The sequence below is a fragment of the Protopterus annectens genome, chromosome 2.part0 (genome assembly GCF_019279795.1).
Source record: "Protopterus annectens isolate FY-2018-M chromosome 2.part0, PAN1.0, whole genome shotgun sequence".
Taxonomy (NCBI): domain Eukaryota; kingdom Metazoa; phylum Chordata; order Ceratodontiformes; family Protopteridae; genus Protopterus; species Protopterus annectens.
In genome coordinates, this window is record NC_056728.1 from 1,479,668,668 (window position 1) to 1,479,687,903 (window position 19,236).

The following is a 19,236-nucleotide window of genomic DNA, read 5'->3' on the forward strand; positions in this document are numbered from 1 at the left end:
TGGTCTGTCCAGCTGCTACATGTGTCGGGTGAGGTACATAAAAAGAGGGCATTATACTCTATTAGTGTTGTAATGAAGTTTGACAACAGTGCTGTCATAAAGTCCTGTGGCTTGACTTATGATGTGCACAACATAGGTTTTGAATAGCAGTTTGGCCACTTGGTGGTCAAAGTTCAGATTGTTGTCTAAGTGTGTTCTCAGTTTTTGCATCACTGGGTTTCTGCATAGCAGGACTGTTTTTAGTTCTGTGAGTAACATGGAACTCCACTTTTCAAACAGGCAGTATTACAAGTACACACTTCTGCATTTATTTGTAGATCGTGTGCCTTTGTCACCATTCAGTTTTGCATGTTAGCTTCTCTTGTACTATGTTATCACCATTGGTGGACTCAATGATTACACACAATATGGAAGAATAATCAAACTTGGTAAGCCAAGTGCCATATATATTAGTCTGAACTGTCGAGAAATATTGTTCAAACAGTGAAGGGACAAGCACAGATCCCTGGTCTTTGCCAGTAGTGACAGCTCTACTGGTACAGGTTGATTCACCTATTGTCACATCATATGTCATGTCATTGAGCAAATTGTTTACCCATCAACTGACTTAAGGTTTAATCCCCAACTTGGGGGTTTCTCAATGTTATCTGCATGTGTGATTGTGTCAAAACTCTAGGCCAGATCACAATAGACAGTATGCACCGTCTTACCTTCCTCCAGGCCTATCAAATGGAATCAATGTGCTATGACAACATCACACATCAGCTATGGCATGACCCAGCACATACACCTTCCTGATACTGTGAAATGCACAGTTCAATGCACCCTCCACATGGGCTATGTTCCCCTTCAAGGGTGTACATCAACGTGCATCCACCTGTGTTGAGGGAACAGCACCTGATGCATGTATGCATAGAGACACCCTGATTCTCCTTGACTGTGAGGTAGACCAACATGTCATCATGGACCTCTTCTCCATGTATACTAGTAATATTCCAGGTGTATGCAACAGACCTTGACTGCAACACAAGTACTGGGTATGTGAAGGACATCCACAAAAGAGAGCATAATAATTGCATGGTTCCCAGCCTTCATCCCACCAGTAACTGAGTACAATACACCCTTCTACATGTACCACCCTACATATGTTCCAGTGATGTGTAACTGAAGTGTGCCACCTTTGTCACAGTGTGCTGTCACACAGCTTATTGTCTATACGTAGGTATTCTTTCTGTGGAATATACATGACTGTCTAATGGTGTGGAACACCAATCAAGTTGTTACACCAGATGCATGTGTGCTACCTGTTCTGCTTATGCACACACTGCATGCATAGATGTTTGACAACATTAGTTGCATGTATATTATACATATACCCATAAGCGGGTCTTGTTCATAACACTGACATTTCATAAAGTCGAATTTCTTAACATTAAGACCAAAACATTTAAATCACAAAACACTGAAAACCCAAAACATTGAAAACTCAGAACATTGAAAGTGTGCTTCATAACATTGAAAACTACAATGCATATGTAAATAACATCCTCTGCACCTATAACAACACCTAACAAACACATTTTCTCATATGTTTCTGCAGGGAAGACAAGCCCCCCTGCACCCACACCACCGTAAATTAAATATATCAACTCCAAGATCGCATTACAGTTGAAAAAAGTTAATTTCCTAACCTCGCTGTATCACAATCACCATACACTGGGGTTAGGAAATTAACTTTTTTTTCACTGTAGTTGCAATCTTGTGGTTGGTATTTTTAATTTATGGGGGGTGTGAGGTGCAGAGCCCCCCACATGGAGGAGTGCAGGGGGCTTTCCCCCTGCAGAAACGTAGTAGAAAGTGTGTTTGTTAGTTAGGTGGTGGTATAGGTGGAGGTGATATTATTTACTTGTGCCATGCTTTTTCGATGTTATGAAGCACACTTTCAATGTTCTGAATTCAGTGTTATGAAATTTCAGTGTTATGAAGTAGACCACCATAGGCAGAGTATGCATGCATACATCGCATACTTTTAAAGGGATTGTAATGAGCCAGCTTGGAAGAGTAAGTAGGTTTGATACAAATGATCAGAAATGCATAGAACAGATGGAAGGGATGACCCATGAGTTTATAGATAGTGGCTACAAAGATTCTATGGTGATGGGAATTATAACTAATGTGTTGAAGGATAGAAGAGGTATGATGTGACCATATTGATAGGAGCAATGATGTACATAATGCAGTCTGTAATGTTAAAAATAAAGGAAAGTTGAGGCATATAACAACATATAGCAATAGGACATGAGAAGTGGAGAATATAATGCATAAAACTGGAATGTCCTTTTGACAATGCCAGAAATGAAACAGTTTCTTGATAAACATCAACAGACACGTAGTCTGCACCCTCACAAGGGACTTGAATGTCCTTGATGTAATACTCACTGACATGGGAGATCGTTTCACCACCACATATATGAGACCCTCCCTGGTAATGTCTGACCATAAATCAGTCACAGTAACAGTAACAATTGTACCTGACCACCCTTCAGGATCCAAATGGTGGAAAAGTGATGGCATACATAGTTTCAAACATACTGCCACCACTGACAGTATAAACGTCTATACAGAGGTGCACACAAATGCCCTGTATAATCACCTTTACAAATGTATAGCCTTAGCTGTACCAGAATGGATCAAATTTGCTTATAAAAAGTCACCCTCATCTACATCTAGCATAAATAGATTATACTACAAGAGAAAAAAACTGATGTCCAGGAATAAGATGCAACCAAAATACCCTTGCACAGAGAGGATCTCTCAACTGATGAAGGGAACTATACACACATAAGACTGACCAGCTTAGTTAAACATAACTTATCATTGGCAACTCAATTGTGAGACACACCAATGTCCCTCTCACCAGGCTCGACAAGGAGAACATCACGGTCAATTGTCTGTCAGGTGCCAGAATCTGCCACATCATGCAAATGCTTAAGTCTGTCCACAACAAGTACAAGTATGACTCTGTCATTGTCCATGTTGGTGTGAATGACTTGAGACATACCTCCCTGGACTATATGAAGAGTGACATGACTGAGCTCACAGAGTATGTGTCCCAGGCAGGTATAACCCTAGCCTTAAGCAGCATCCTACCATTACCAAGAATGATACCACAATACCAACAAAAAGTAATTGACTTCAACAACTGGCTTAGTTTCTGGTGTCATTTCAAGGGGATCCAGTATCTGTCTGCGTGGGATGACATGGCTGACAGACCTCAATGCTTTGCCAGAAATAACCTCCACCTGTCACCCCTCAGATTCCAGATTCTGGTCAAGGCTCTGACCTCCCCCTTTGTACTTTTTTAGGCAATATCCCAAAGACAAATCTTCCAACATAAACGATTTGTCAAAAGCAAACTGAAGGTCATGCTGCTTACTGCTAGGAGCCTTCACCTGAAGGTGCAATCACTGGAGGCTCCCCTTGCACTGGTAGATGCTGACATCTGTACAATCACAGAAACCTGGGTCAAGGCTGTGGAGAGCACCCTTGCCTTACCAGGCTTTACCTCATTCCACATATTCTGACCCCAAAATGAGGTCAGGAAGACTAAGGGTGGTGGAGTCTCTATCTTCATTAAAGACAAGCACACCTTCAGACTGGTTTGACAGCATGACACACTAGAAATACTCCAGGTGGAACGGACATCCATACAAGTTATAGCCAGCTATAGAACCCCCTCCATAACTCAGGACACCCACTCCTCCTCCCTGGACTTACTTGACTCCATTAAGGTCCCTCCTAACACCCTGATTCTTTGTTGATTTCAACTACCCCACCATAGACTGGATGAACTATTTCTGCACTAATGCACTCATGAAACAATTCCTTGACTTCATCAGTTCTAACACACTAGACCAACTAGTCTCATCTCCCACAAAGGGAGATAACATTCTGGACTTGGTTCTCACCAATATGGGTGACCGCTGCACCAACTCCATAGTAATTTATTCCTGGGTGAGATCAGACCATTGGTCTGTCTCATTCAAAGTTTCTCTCCCACCCAACCCCCCCACCCCCCCATTGTAACCAGGCTAAAAAACTTCTCAAATGTTGACTACAAACTTCTAATGGAGGGTATCAGTAGCTTCACACCTCTGTCCCCTCAGAGGATACAGACAACTATGCTGAACAGTATGCCAATGCAGTATACAAGCACCTGTACAACTGCATGGACTCAGCCATACCCAACAGAGCTAAAACCTGCTCCTCAAGGAAACACAAACCTAGCTGGTGGACATCCTCTATAAACAGACTTTAGAACAAAAGGATGAAACTTTGCCCAAGGTTAAAAAGGCACAAATAACCAATTGGAAAAACTCCCTCCTTAGCCTCAACAAGCAAAGTAGATCACTAGTGAAGACCTCCAAAGCCAATTATGAATTGAAACTAGCCTCTGAAACTAAGGAAAACCACAAAGCCTTCTTCAGTTATATCAGGAATCTCCATGGCAAAGCTCAGGTTTGTTACAAATTAGTTTTTAACTGTACCAGTTACACTGATCCTGTTGACTTAGCCAACCTGCTAGCAGATAGGTTCATCACAAACTTCACACCCCCATTCCCCCACAGGCCCATTCGACATCCCAGATACTTGTCCCACACCTCACATCCCTGTAGATCATGTGTTAAAGGCCCTATCCAAGGCAAAGAACACAGCTTCCATGGGAACTGATAGTATCCCATTCTGTATTCTGCACCATCTCCAGCAAGAACTAACTTCACTATTGAACACACTATTCAACCACAACCTAAGTGCAGGCTTCATTCCAGCAGAGTGGAGAACTGCCATTGTCATCCACTTGCACAAAGGTGGTGCTACTAATGATCTGGAAACTATCACCCCATAAGATTGACAAGTCTGATCTGTAAAGCCATGGAGCATATTATTATGGACCTCATAAACAAGGACACAGGCAATATCCAAACACTTGACTCCACCCAGTTTGGATTCCTCAAGGGCAGATCTTGCCTTTTAAATCTGGTTGACTTTTTTGAGACTGTCACCAAGGTTCTGGATGTTGGAAAGTCACTATATACAGCATACCTTGACTTAGCCAAGCCTTTGACACAATCCCCCACTCTAGCATCATTGAAAAGCTAACACAACTTGACGTAAGTCCCTATCTTATCAGGTGGGTGACCAACTGGCTCAACAATAGGACCCACAAGATTAAAATAGGTGCCTCCGCCTCCGACAGCAGACCTGTCACTAGTGGTGTTCCCCAGGGATCTGTCCTGGACCTCCTACTGTTTGCCATCTAATTCTCAGAGGTCTAGGCAAAGACTAAAGGCATGAGGCTGACCACGTTTGCAGACAACTGTAAGTCGAATGCTGTCATTGACTCCCCAAATAATGTTAATATATTACAAGAGAATCTCACAGCAAGAAATGACTGGTGCCAAATTCATGGCCTAAAGTTAAGTGCAAAAACTGTGTTATCATGCCATTCAGCAAAAACATGGCTCCTACTGATTACCACATCAACAACAACCCCCTAAGCAGACAACCTGTGGTCAGAGACCCGATTACACAGGTTGACAACATTCTCAAATTTGACCATCATGTAGTGGCAGTGGTTAGAAAAGCCTTTTACTTGGTACATCTCATAAGTAAGGGGATTGCATCTAGAAAAAAAGAGGTTATTATCTCTCTGCACTCCTCCCTCATTAGGCCAATAATTGAGTACAACACCCGGTTTGGCATGTACTTCTCCAAACAACTGCAGTAGCAGGAAAGGCCACAGAAACACCTCACAAAGAGAATCCATGTCCTCCAACACTTGTCCTATGTAGACAGGCTCAATCATTATCACGCTACTCAGTATCGTACAGATTGCTCAGAGATGATCTGTATCTCACCTACAAGGCAATCTCGGACCCTGCCTTACTAAAGATGCTCCATATCCGTAAGTCTAACTCCGTGTGCACTACCCGCTTGAAAGGCCTAAATCTAATATGTGACATTAACAAAACCTGCTGGAGAGACAGGTTTGTCTCCCAGAGGGTGCCCTGTCTTTTGAATAGACTTCCTATACACATCAAACAGAGTATGTCGGTGACCTTCTTCATGCACAGGTTTGATTAGTGGATGGGGAAACCACAAATTTGTCCCAGGGTTTCCACCTGTTTCCCTCAATGACAGGCACAAGAGGTGCTGACTGAGGTTTTTTGGGGGGATAAACTCTTGGCTAGGCTTGTAAGGGCCCCAAGGCCATTAGCCTAGTAACCTCCTATAATCCCATGATTGTCTGTAAGGCAAGGGAGAGAATCATCTTGGAACTTATCAACAAGGACATTGGTGACCTTCAACCTCTTCCACTGCCACTCTTTTTGTCAAGGAAAGTGGAATTTGACAGTGCCACCAAAGCCCTGGATGAAGGCAAATCAGTACATACTGCCTATCTTGACTTGATCAAGGGCTTTCACACAATCTCCCACTGAGGCATAATTGCAGAACTCACCCTCCTGGGGATTAACATACATCATTAGATGGGTACCCAACTAGCTCACCAACAGAACACATACAGTCATATGTGTGGATTCCACCTCTACAAGCAGACCTGTTACCAGTGGTGTCTCACAAGGGTCTGTGCTAGTTCCCCTACTGTTTGGAATGTATTCCTCAGAAAATCAGATGAAAAAAGATGGCCTGTGGCTCAATACATTTGCTGATGACTATAAATCTGGGTTCAGTCATTGAATCCACAAACAATGTCAACATACTACAAAAAATGTGCTCACATACATAAATGATTGTTGCCAAAACCACAGACTTAAAGTTAACCCAAAATAATGCACTATTACCCCCTTCAGCAAAGGGAAGTCCATGCAAATTACACTATTAATAATATCTCCTATGTTCTAACCCAATGGTGAGAGATTTGGGAATGCAGGTTGTTGGCGACCTCATCTTTGATCTTCATCTGTCCACAATGGCAATAAAGGCCCTTTATGTTGCGCACCTCATTAGTGAGGGCATGGCATCCAAGATTAAGGATGTTATAATTCCACTATACTCATCCCTCGTCAGACCAATAATAGAGTACAATGCTCTCTTTTGCATGTACATCACCAGACACAGCAGCTGGGGAGACAAGAAAAGTTTCTCACTAAGAAAATCCAGGGACTTCCAAATCATTGCCTACTTGGACTAACTGAAGGCCCTGTCCCTATACTCTGTATTGTATAGACTGCTGAGAGGCAAATTGTGGCTGGCCCTCAGAGAAGTCTCATATCCTGACTTAATGGAAATGCTGTACTTGCTCTAGGGACCTTAACCTAGCCTGTGACATTAGCAGGACATGCTGGAGAGACAGATATGTCACCCTGAAACTGCAATTCTCAAAGAGCAAACTCACAATTCCCATAAAACTGAGCTCCTCAATGACCCTATTTAAGTGTAACTGGGACAGTTGGATGGGAAAGCATAGATTTACCATGGGGGTTTCACCTATGTCACTCTTAGACAGTGCTTATTATGGATTCAGAAATATGGACTGCATACCTTGGTCTATAAAGGAACGATGGTACAACTTGGCTGGCTTCACAAGGTCATAGAGCCATTAGCCTAGTAGCCTCCTATTAACCTATGACCCTGAGACCATTATGGTAGTAGCCTCATATGATCCTATGAAGCTATAAACCTATACAGGCCTGCCAACATCTTGTCACACTTGGGCTGCTCATGTCATGTACTATAAGTTCCCCTGCAGTCTTGCAAAAGTCGGACTTGTGCCGTGGTGCTTGTGTTATGTACTGTGCTCTATAATCTGTACACTTAGACAGCTAGGGGTTCTATTCTCACTGCAGTCAACTGTATGCGCTCTTGCTTGACATTACAGAGGGACTTTTAATGCAGCATGTTGGACACTGTTATTACCATATTCTCAATGGACACTGCTTATGTCATTAGCTATATTAGATGTCTGGATATACAGTCATCCCACCAGGGCATGATCAGTCACTGGCCTGGAGGCAGAGAGACGTTACCTCATCCTATACCAGACAGTTGACAGTCACATGGCTTTTAATCTATCCACATACATCATGCCATTGTTTGTAGTCCATGTGTTATCTTGCTGAGAAAGTCCTGGCGTCTCTCCAGCTGCTGCATTTTTCTGTAGAGGTACATGCAAAAGATGGCATTATGGAATCTCATTAAAGAAAGAAGTAATGATATACATTACAGTTTGTGACATCCAACATCCTTACAAGAACATCCACTATAACATTGTGAAATTATGATGCTATCAACTGTCTAACTTTCAAAGGCCAATATAAGTCAAAGGTACAATGACGAGTTCAACAACAGAAATGCAGATATACTAAGTACTAAGTTAGTTCTGCACCCTGAACATCAGGCGCAGCTTTTGTATCCCTAAATCCAAAAAATAGAAAACAGGGACATGGCATGGTTATCATCACTTGCATAGGGTGTTGTGGGGGGGGGGGCAGGAAGCCTAGGCTGACACAGAAGGTCAGAGAGTGTGTGTGAGTAGAAAGTAAAAGAAGGCATACATTGGAATAAAACAACAAATAGCAAGTGAGACAAACTGAATAACTGCAGTGTATGTGCCTGCAGGGGTCCTCCAGGTGAAATTGGTGTGTGAGTGCCTGCATGAACACAGCCAAGCTCTGTGCTAGCTTTATCTTTTGGTTTGTCTGACAGGTGTGAACCATGCATGGTAGAGGTGGCAGTTCATTTTTGTCATCCCTGATGATGAAAATTGTCTCTGCCAGGAGTTGCACTGGCATATCCATACCAACAGTCAGATGCAGTGGTGCTATCTGAATGTAACTGATATCTGCTGGATGACCTCCCTACATGGGGGTGCCTAGGACCATGATCCCAAGGCCTGCCACATCTGGGTGTGGACAGCAGACTCACTAACAGAGCAGTGGAACTACTGCCACTATAGGAGCATGATCGGTCACTGCCACTTTGGCTGACAGCAGATGACGTGGCTGACCTACACCAATGAGGATGTTGTTCCCCTCCCAGTTGATGTTTCATCAAAGAGACTGCTCGATCCATCATGGACATCCCTCATTCTGTGTCATTCATACAATCCAGTGAATCTGCAACATGGTGGAGCCAGTCACGCATGGCAGACTTTACCATATCCACAATCCTGATCATTTGTCTGAAGCACCTAAGGGAACATGTTTGTATCTCCATGATGGCCCTAAACATACGTTGAGTGGCATGGGAGGTGACACCTTCACCAGTTGGAGAAAGGACAGCAGGCCCCATCTGAGCACACCTATCCATCCTCCTGGGTAGCACCTCAACCACACATTGTCTAGAGACAGACTCAACAGGCACTGAAGCCTCAGTAGCCACACTTCCCTGATCAATGTCATCACACTCCACCTAAATAATATCTGTGGGCTCAGTGGACTGGGTAGGCATAGGCCTACTGGCTGTGCTAGATGGAAATGCAGTAGATGGCTGCATGTCAAACTCTGTGTCAGATTCAGTCTCTTCACCTCCTGGACTGTGCCTCAGTTTGGCCACCATCATCATCAGAATCTGCAGATCCACTGATATCAGGTGGCATATGGCCCACACTCTCAGTCTCATGATCACCTGCGATAAAAAGCATGAAACACAGGAATACATTAATACATGCATTACTATAGTGCAATATACTGTATGCTAACAAATTAGCAGTGCTGCCACTATTACAGACAGTACAGCAATACACACAACAGCCCTTAAAACTACAATATCTCTTTAAATTATTCAACACTATTGCCATAAAAATATTTAACTTACTATCTGTAGAAGATGTACTGTGCAGTACTTCAGATGATGCAAAACGAAGTTAAGCAAAAGATAAGGGCAACGTCATCATAATTAACAGTAACACAGGGGGCAATATATTTAACCCTGTATATGTGCATTAACACTACTTTGAACAAGAATGTAGCTGACAACTTCAAACCAAGCTTATAACTATACAATCTTCAATCCCACCAAAACAAGACATGTGGATACATAATTAAGTTATTCATTTAAAATTGTTACTATTTGATGGTATGCAGTTGTTGAGCTATCAAAACTTATCAAAATGCTGGGACATGCTTGCTGTCTCAGAAGGTGTTGCACCCACATCCAGGACATGCTGTACTGCAATGTCCTAGTGAGCTGTCCAGATCTCTCAGAATGGCCAGGAACTCATCACTGGGGGTCAGTGGTGGTTCCATAGCAGGCCCTCCCACTGTAACCATTTGGTTATGGACCATTTCAGCTGCTCACCTTCTTGTAGATGTTATCATGTCAGTGGCCCTGTGGCATACTGGTTCATATGTTCTGCCATGGCCAGTCACAGCAGTGACATCATGAACAATCTTCTGCCATATTTGCATCCTATGGGCCATATCTTCCCATCTCTTTTCCAGGAGAGAAGCACCATGTTGCTGAAAGCCATCGACTATGACTTAATTTTCGGCATCAGTGAAGGGGAGTCTACATGGATTGACATGCCTGAGTGGCTGACTTGTAGGTGTCCTAAGAGACAACAGAACTATAATATACATAAGTATCACATAACTACAAAATAACTATTTCCAGATAAAACTAAAAAGGTAGCCAGTCAGTATTACACACCGAAGAAACATAAAACAGTATAGAGATGTGAAATACTAACAACAGCCAGGATGCAAAACAAGAGAGTAAGAAGAACAACATATCCTTGTTTGTGCCATAACAGTCAGTCACCTTTGCTCACTCTGAAAAGAACAGCCCTTTCTTGCCTGTGCTAAACAGTAACTCCCCCTGAAAAGAACAGGCAAATGATGCATTTTGCTAACAAAACCTCTTTGAAATGCTAAAAGTGGTATCAAAGTACCTGACCCTGACACATCTGTGCATTTTTATCATACAGCATTCCATTTTCATATGTTGTCCTTCATGTGTACCTCTGAAATAGCTTGACAAACATAGCCATGCCATCAGTACACTTCTAAGTAATGTATACAGATAAAGTGTAAAAGCCTATGCTTCACACTTTTCTTACATACATTCTAGCATATGCAGTATGTAGGTGAAAAAATGGAGCATAACTGCTGAAATTCAGTACTTCTCTGTACAGATATATCCTTAAGAAAAAGCATGTTTGCATTCTTCCAAACATATACAACTCTCCTCACCATCAGTTTGTCTAGCTACACGTGTCTTTTTATAATGGTGTAGATTATTAATAGATTGCAAGTGTCTTTGTCTGTGTTTCATAGACACAAAGTATACCATAAGCAGCTGAATTGCATGCTAATCAACCAATTTGACACCATCAAGCTATTCAACAAACATAAAGCATCCATGTAGACCCCATGCTGTTTTTTTCCTGCAGATGTCAAAACCTTTGAAGTACAGACATGGAAAGTCTACACAGAAAGAATGCTAGGGGCTGCTGCTGCTTTAATTCATCTGTATGTACTAGGGGCTTAAGCCAATGCTATTGCTACTGCTAGTAGGCCTAGGCCAAGTGATTGCAGACCACGTTTAGCTTATCAAAACCGACATGATGTGGAAATTGTAGCAAGCTGCAGGGTGGACAGGGACATACTCCATCAACTCTGCGACCTCTACCACCCTCTACTCAGAGCCAGAGCCAACCGAGGGGAACCCATCCCAGTGGAAACTAAGGTATGTGTATCCCTTAGAATATTAGCTAAAGGTACCTTTCAAAGACTAACAGGGGACATGCTGGGGGTGTCACAGTCATCAGCAACTTGGATTCTCCACCAATTCATGGATGCTATGCTCCAATATCCCAGTGAGCACATACATTTTCTCTGTAGTTCTGAGGAGAGGTCCAGAAATATGCAACAGTTTTACCAAGTACTGCACTAACCTGCAGTACTGGGTCCCACAGATTGTACTCATGTAGAAATGAAGGCACCACCTGAGAAACAGGTTAGTGTCTACATTAAAAGAAAGGGCTACCCCTCTATCAACTACCAAATCTTGTGTAATGCTAAGGAAATCATCTTGAACATTTGTGCTGGCAACCCTGGCAGTTACCATGGTTCATATATCTGGCAAACCTCCCAACTGCACCAGATGTTTGCTAGGGAGGATATCTCACAGGGTCATCTACTGGAGGATGCAGGCTATCCACTGAAACCATGGCTGTTGACACTGATCAGAAATGCACACACACCCATGGAAGAATGCCATAATGAGGCACATGCTCAGACCAGAAATATCATATGCATGTATTTGGCCTGCTGAAGTCATGGTTCTGCTGCCTAGATACATCTGAGGGAGCCATGCAATACAATCCATGGACATGTATATAAATCTTCACAGTATGTGCCATGCTACACAACATAATCCTGAGCAGACAGCTGCAGCAGGATCAGCAAATGGAAGGGGAAAAACATCACTCCACCAATACCAAGATCACCACATCCACAGGCAGATGAGGAGTCAGAAAGGGAATCACCAGCTAATGTGGGTGTAGGCAGACATGAGTGTGCTCAGTATGCCATTGCATTGGCTACGAGACAACACATTGCAGACTCACTCACCACATGGGGGATTAAAACCTTCCTACTGCTCATATACATATAGTAACATTGATGCCAGGCAACTCACACAACCTTCACCTCTCCACGTATCATCTGTGTAATGCTTGCATCAGACAGAGACAGGCCTGGACTAAGACTGCAGCAACTGCTGCATTTACAAGGTACGTTCTGAACCTAGAGTGTATTGTTTAATAATATAATGGCATATCCTTGTATTTAATAATTTGTTACAATAAGCAAGTAGAATGTGGGAGATTTGTACAAACATTGTCATAACACATGACAGCAGAGACTTATTGGACTCATATTTGTCCATTAGTAAGTAGTAGGCCTTAGGCATCAGTGATTCACACAGTAATACCTCTCAAAAGTAATGATGATCACTGCATGCCCTCAGCTTAGCACCATACATTAATACTGGAAAATCATTGAAGAAAAAAGTTTGAAACTAATGACACACATTGCAGTTTCTGACTTCACAACCCTCACAAGATCAAATAATAGGCAATTTGGAAAAGAAGGATAGTAACAAGAGACATCATATCATTGTTTGTGCCATAACATGCTATGCTTGTATGAGCCATAACAGTAACTCAGCTTTGCTCCTCCCTCAACAGAACAGTTGTGCCCTTGTGTGTGCCATAACAGTAACTCACCTTTGCTTCCCACCAAATGCCCAGTCTATGCTTGTTTGTGCCATCCAACCTGCCCTTCATTTGTTGGCAAATGCATATTATATTATTGCTAGTTAATATCCTCACACATTTTAAGGGCAATGATATAGCATGGTTTACAGACTACATGTCTCAGAGTACTGGTCATATAACTGATGAATAGGTTCATAGGTTCATAGGTAGGTACTAGGCTATTAGCCCTGGGGCCTATATAAGCCTAGCCAAAAAATGTACCCTGGCTTTTGCCACACAAGAAAATTATTTTCCTGTACCCTTATCGAGCAGACCCACAGAAGTGATCCCTGGGGTGAATTTTCCATTTCCCATCCAATCATCAAGATTTTTCTTGAAGAGTGCTAATGAGGAGCTCTGTTTGACATAGATAGGTAGTCTGTTCCAGAGTATGGGAAGTCTCAGGGACAGGAATCTATCCCTCCAGCATGTTCTGTTTATTGTGGTGACAAGGTTTAGGTCCCTAGAGTGTGTAGCTCAGAGGGATTGGGATTTCTTTAAGTGGAGCATGTCCAACAGCTCTGGGTTTGACATAGCTTTGTATGTTAGGCAGAGATTGCCCCTGAGAAGGTGATATGCGATGGAGTAAAGCTGTAGTTTTTTGAGACGGTCTGTGTAGGGCATCTGTTTGAGGCCAGTAATCCTCTTTGTGAGGTATTTCTGTGGTCTTTCCAGTTGTTGTAGATGTCTTGTGAGGTACATACCAAAAGGGGAGTTGTAGTCTATAATGGATCTAATGAGTGATGAGTAGAGGGGAACAATGACCTCTTTTTTTCTGGATGAGAATCCTTTTGTGATGAGATGAGCCACGTAGAAGGATTTCCTGACCACTGTGGTGATGTGATTATCAAAGGAGAGACTACTGTCCAACTGTGTCCCAAGGTCTTTTATCACATTTTTGGCATTAAGTAGACTACCAGCTATGTGGTAGTTCATGGGTACAGAGTTTTTACCAAAGGGGATGACAATACACTTTTTGGCATTGAGCTTCAGGCCATGGCTTTGACACCAGGTATCTGTCTCAGTAAGGCCTTTTTGTAGTTTGTCCACATCGTTAGGAGTTTTGATTATGGCTCCTAGTTTGCAGTCATCTGCAAACTTTGTTAGCCAAAGACCTTCTGTGTTAGCCTGCACTTCAGAGAAGTAGATACGAAACAGGAGAGGACCTAGGACTGAACCCTGTGGTACTCCACTTGTCACTGGTCTGAAGTTGGATTTGGAATTCGCTACTTTCACAGTGTGGGTTCTGTCCGTGAGCCAGTTGGCAACACATCTTGTGATATAGGTATTTATACCTAGTTTAGTGAGCTTATCTATAATTCCAGAGTGGGGGATGGTGTCGAAAGTCTTGGCGAGATCTAGATAAGCTGTGCGAACCATTTTACCCTCATATATGGCTTTGGTGACTGCTTCAAAGAAGTCAGTCAGGTTTAGGAGGCATGATCTGCCTTTTACAAATTCAAACTGGGTGGGGTCCAGAGTTTGGAGATTACTAACATCTTTGTTTATGAGTTCCATGATGATACATTCCATGGCCTTGCAGATCAGGCTCATCAGGCTAATGGGGTGGTAGTTCCCGGGGTCTGTTATGGCTCCCCCTTTGTGGAGTGGGATAAGCATCACAGTGCACCATTCAGTGGGTACAAAACCTGAGGTGAGGCTATGATTGAACATGGTACTTAGGTAGGGTGCCAGTTCATTCTGTAGTTCATATAGAATGCAGTCTGGGATATTGTCAGGTCCCATGGATGCTGTGTTGTTGGCTTTGGAGAGTGTGTTTTTACCTGTGCAGCTGTGATTATAGGAACTTTGCATTCTTCCGGTATAGATATGGGCCTTCTAGGGGGTGAGAGGGGGGTAAAGTTAGCACTGAACCTATCTGCTAGGATGTTGGCAATATCAGTTGGTTCTGTATATTTAGTGCCATTGTGCTATAACTCAGAGCAGATCTGATGACAGGAAACATAGAAAGGTAAGCCAGAGCTGTATAGTTGCAAGCAATAATCATAATAGGTTGGGTGATCAGTAAGTGAACTATGTCCAAATATAATAAGTACATAGGTTCATAGACTAGTACTACTCTGGACATGTGAGAAACAAACCCTCTATCTTGTGTCTGAAAGGCAAATATCTTAACCATTATGCCAAATCTGCTAGTTTATGATTTGATATCAGTGGACATTATGTTGCAGTTGGCTATATGATGAATAAGTTCAGTTATTTGCTGCAAATCTGTTTGTATACCAAAGAGGGATAAGGCACATATCCTGTTTTCTGAAGATGCATTGGATTGAGAGTTCTAGACCTATGTAGACATAATCTCATGTGTACTTACATTTTCTAGTGTGCATGTCATAGATTGCTTTTCCTCCTTTCAATTATTTCTCCCTTTTTTCTTTTCTTTTCTTTTCTTTTATTTTCTTCTCTTTTCTTTATACTAAATAATACTAAAACATGACAGAGAAAACACATTTTGCAAACAAATAAAGAGAGAGTGGATGCTAATAAAACAGAACCTGTGATTAGTGCACTGATTACTTTCATTTCCATCCATGACAGACCTACGTGTAACACATTGTAAGTGTAGCCTGACACACCCACCTGATGATGTAAGCAATCACAGATGTCATCTCATAAACACAAACATTGAGGGAGTGCCTACATGATGTGAACATCCCTACACAGATACAACTTTTTGGGATTCAGCAATTCTAATGAGTTCAGACCTCATTTGCATCTTCACCGTGCTGACAGCTCTAAATCTACACTGTTAGCAACTGTGTAGCTAGGGAAACTAAAGGGAAGTCAGACGTTAGACACAGAAAGAAGGGTATTACATTTAAAAATGTTCCTATTTTGAGGCTTTTTTCCAATTTATTTTAAGCTTATCCAGATACCTTGATCTACTAGCATACCTCTCAACTGTACAGATTTTTGCAGAATGAGTGGTTTTTGCCTTATAATTTTGGTCTGTTCCTCATAACAATGCCTTTTAAATAAATAACTGAGATGATCTAATGATTAATGTCACTAAATAACGACATGGCATTTCAAGTTTCAGATTACATAACCTTCAGAAAATGCATGCTAACACAAATTGGTTATTCTAGCAACTTTCTAAGTTAATAAGAGCAACATTTAAAATGTGTCCTTATTTCATCCAGATTTCTTATGCTAAGAGGTTGAAAGGTATGTGCAAGAGGTCGAAGGGTACGCAAAGCTGTTAACTGCTGCTGCTGCCAGCAACCTGTTGTTCTATCAATTTTCTAAGCTTGTAAGAGGAATATTTAAAAATTGTTCCTGTTTTTGGGCCTTTCCCCATTAATTATGGCTTTATTCAAATGTCTTGCCCTAAGCGGTTGAGAGGTATGGTCTGCACTTCTATACAGTTCATTTGGGGGTGGGGCTCCAAAGCTACATTTTGCAAACCTGCTATTCTATCAATTTTCTACATTTGTAAGAACAATATTTAAAAAGTGGCCCTGTTTCTGGCCCATCCCTTCCATTATTAATGGTTATTTCCAGATATCTTGTCCTAAGAGATTGAAAGGTATGGTCTGCATTACTGTACTGTTCATTGGGGGCAGGGAAGGAATACTGCATTTCTGTTTGTAACACATGCCCTGTTACTTTAGCAACTTTCTAATTTAAGAGCAACATTTAAAATCTGTCTCTATTTTTGGACCTTTGATCCTCATTATTGATGTCTTTGTCCAGATTTCTTGCTCTAAGAGGTTGAGAGGTATGCAGTGTAGACTCCTTTCTGTGCCTGCATTCAAAACATTTTTGAATAGAGATGGAACACCAGCATGGAGTCTACACAGTTGCTTCTCACCTTGTTGAATCGCTTCACTGTGTTTCCTGGGTATATAAACATGCTATTTGGCTGTGTATGCAGCTGATTAGCATGTCACTGTGTTTAACTGTTTTCTGTGGGGGTGGGTACCTCCACAAAGTGCTTACCAGATTCAAATCTTCCCATGACTGTCTCTGCATCTCGCCACAATGCAAACATGGTGAAAAAAAAAACACATAAGCTTTATTAAATTCCCCATGGATTTTTGCTGACTTATTCAAACTTGTTTGGGGACTAACAGGCATATTTTCTACTTCATGTCATTGATGTTTAGAAAGACACTAAAAGGAAAAAAAAGAGGAAGAAGGAGGGAAAACAACTGTAAGTAAAGCAAATTTTGTTCTTAACAGTGTTTGTATAAAACAGGTTACTATCACATTGTCAAACTTTTAAGTTTGAAAGTCATATGGTCGACACCATATGATCTAACTTTTAAAAGTTTGAATGTTTCAATGGAGATCCCCGTACAGTGCGGCAATGGAAGTTTTCCATTGTCTGCACTGTAGTGCGATCTCACAGTTTGTATATTTAAAGAGCGAGTGGTGTGGGGGGTGCAGGGGAGCTTGCCCCCCTGCTTAAGTGTTCAGGTAGTTTTTTTCTGTTTTTTTTTTTATTTGATTTTCAAACTTTTAAGAGTTTGAACATATGGTCTTGACCATATGGTGTTCAAACTTTTAAAAGTTCGATTATCTGATATAGACCCGTATGCAACATATAATGATATAAATTGCATATCATATAGTAAAGTATTCTTAGTGATTGTTGTATGTGATAAAGATGCCAATGTAAGCAGGTGTTTTTTTTTTCATTTCCTTTCCTTCTTCTTTTTTTTTTAGTTTTAAGAAATGCAGGCATTATAATATGAAAAGAGAAATAAGGCTGAACAAAAGCAGATTTAAGTCAATAGGTTTTAATCTTGGGATGTTGGGGTGTGGAAATGGATGAAAAAGTGCCCTAATTATATTTGTGTAACTTAACTCATTCAGTACAATGGAGCTCAGGAAATTTACAGTGTAACTTCCAATGGGTGGGGCCTAAGCCTTTTCACCGAATCAAATTATGTCCTCACATTTCAAACTAATGTTCACATCTCTGAACCATAAGTATTATGAAAGTAATATAAATGGCAAAGTCTTCAGCACAAACTATTTTTTACAGTGGTAGTATACTTTATGCTCTAGGTCTTAAACTGAATTTTGTAAGTCACAGTAAACACAGTACTATTACATTTGTAATATTTTGTAAACAAATCACAATGTCTCATCAGCCACTCATGTTACACATATACTGTCAGCAGTGGTTTATTAATCTAGCTGGGAGCTTTGATATGAGGCTAAGGAGTTTTGTCTGTGTTACTTGGTTGCTGAGATATTTAGAAAAATTTGAAAACTATATCTAAATAAATTAATGTCATAAAAATAGCAGTTAATTTCTATCTACCTGCACTAAACAGAGGTCAAATATTAATGCAGTTGAGTTTGCTATTGTGTAAGCTTTAAGATGAAATATTTTAAAAAAATGTACATGACATGGTTTTGGAATTACTGATGCAAATATAAACAAGCAATATTTAATGCCTAGAGGCATCAGTAGGAGTTAACTGCAGATGCACCTGGAGGCATCACTCTGATGTAATGAGTTAAAAGTTTTATTTTACTTTTGCATAGTTGAATAGATGGATTAATGCCATTGGCTTTATGTAATGTCATGTTTTTTTGAGAATGCCAGTGTTTTTTTTAAATGAGAAACCACAATGTAGTAAAATATTTTCTTTAAGAAAATTAACATTTGGTGCAAATTGAGAAATCAGGAGCTGAGGGCAGCTCTACATTTTTATCTTTTGTTTCCATGGAAATCTGCTGACTAAAGGTGAAGGCAATAAATCAAGATGTATGGATATTATTTACAAAGAGAAATGTAAAATTAAAAAGAACAAGGGCGAGCAGTTCATTAAAAAATAAATAAAGCTAGAAATTATTGGAAGTGAAAAAAAGATAGGTTTTCTGGTAACTAAATACTTTCACACATTTTCTAGAACAGTATCTAATTTAGTTTATTTAAAGATAGCTAGTGCACATTTTCTCAAAGCTAAAAGTTA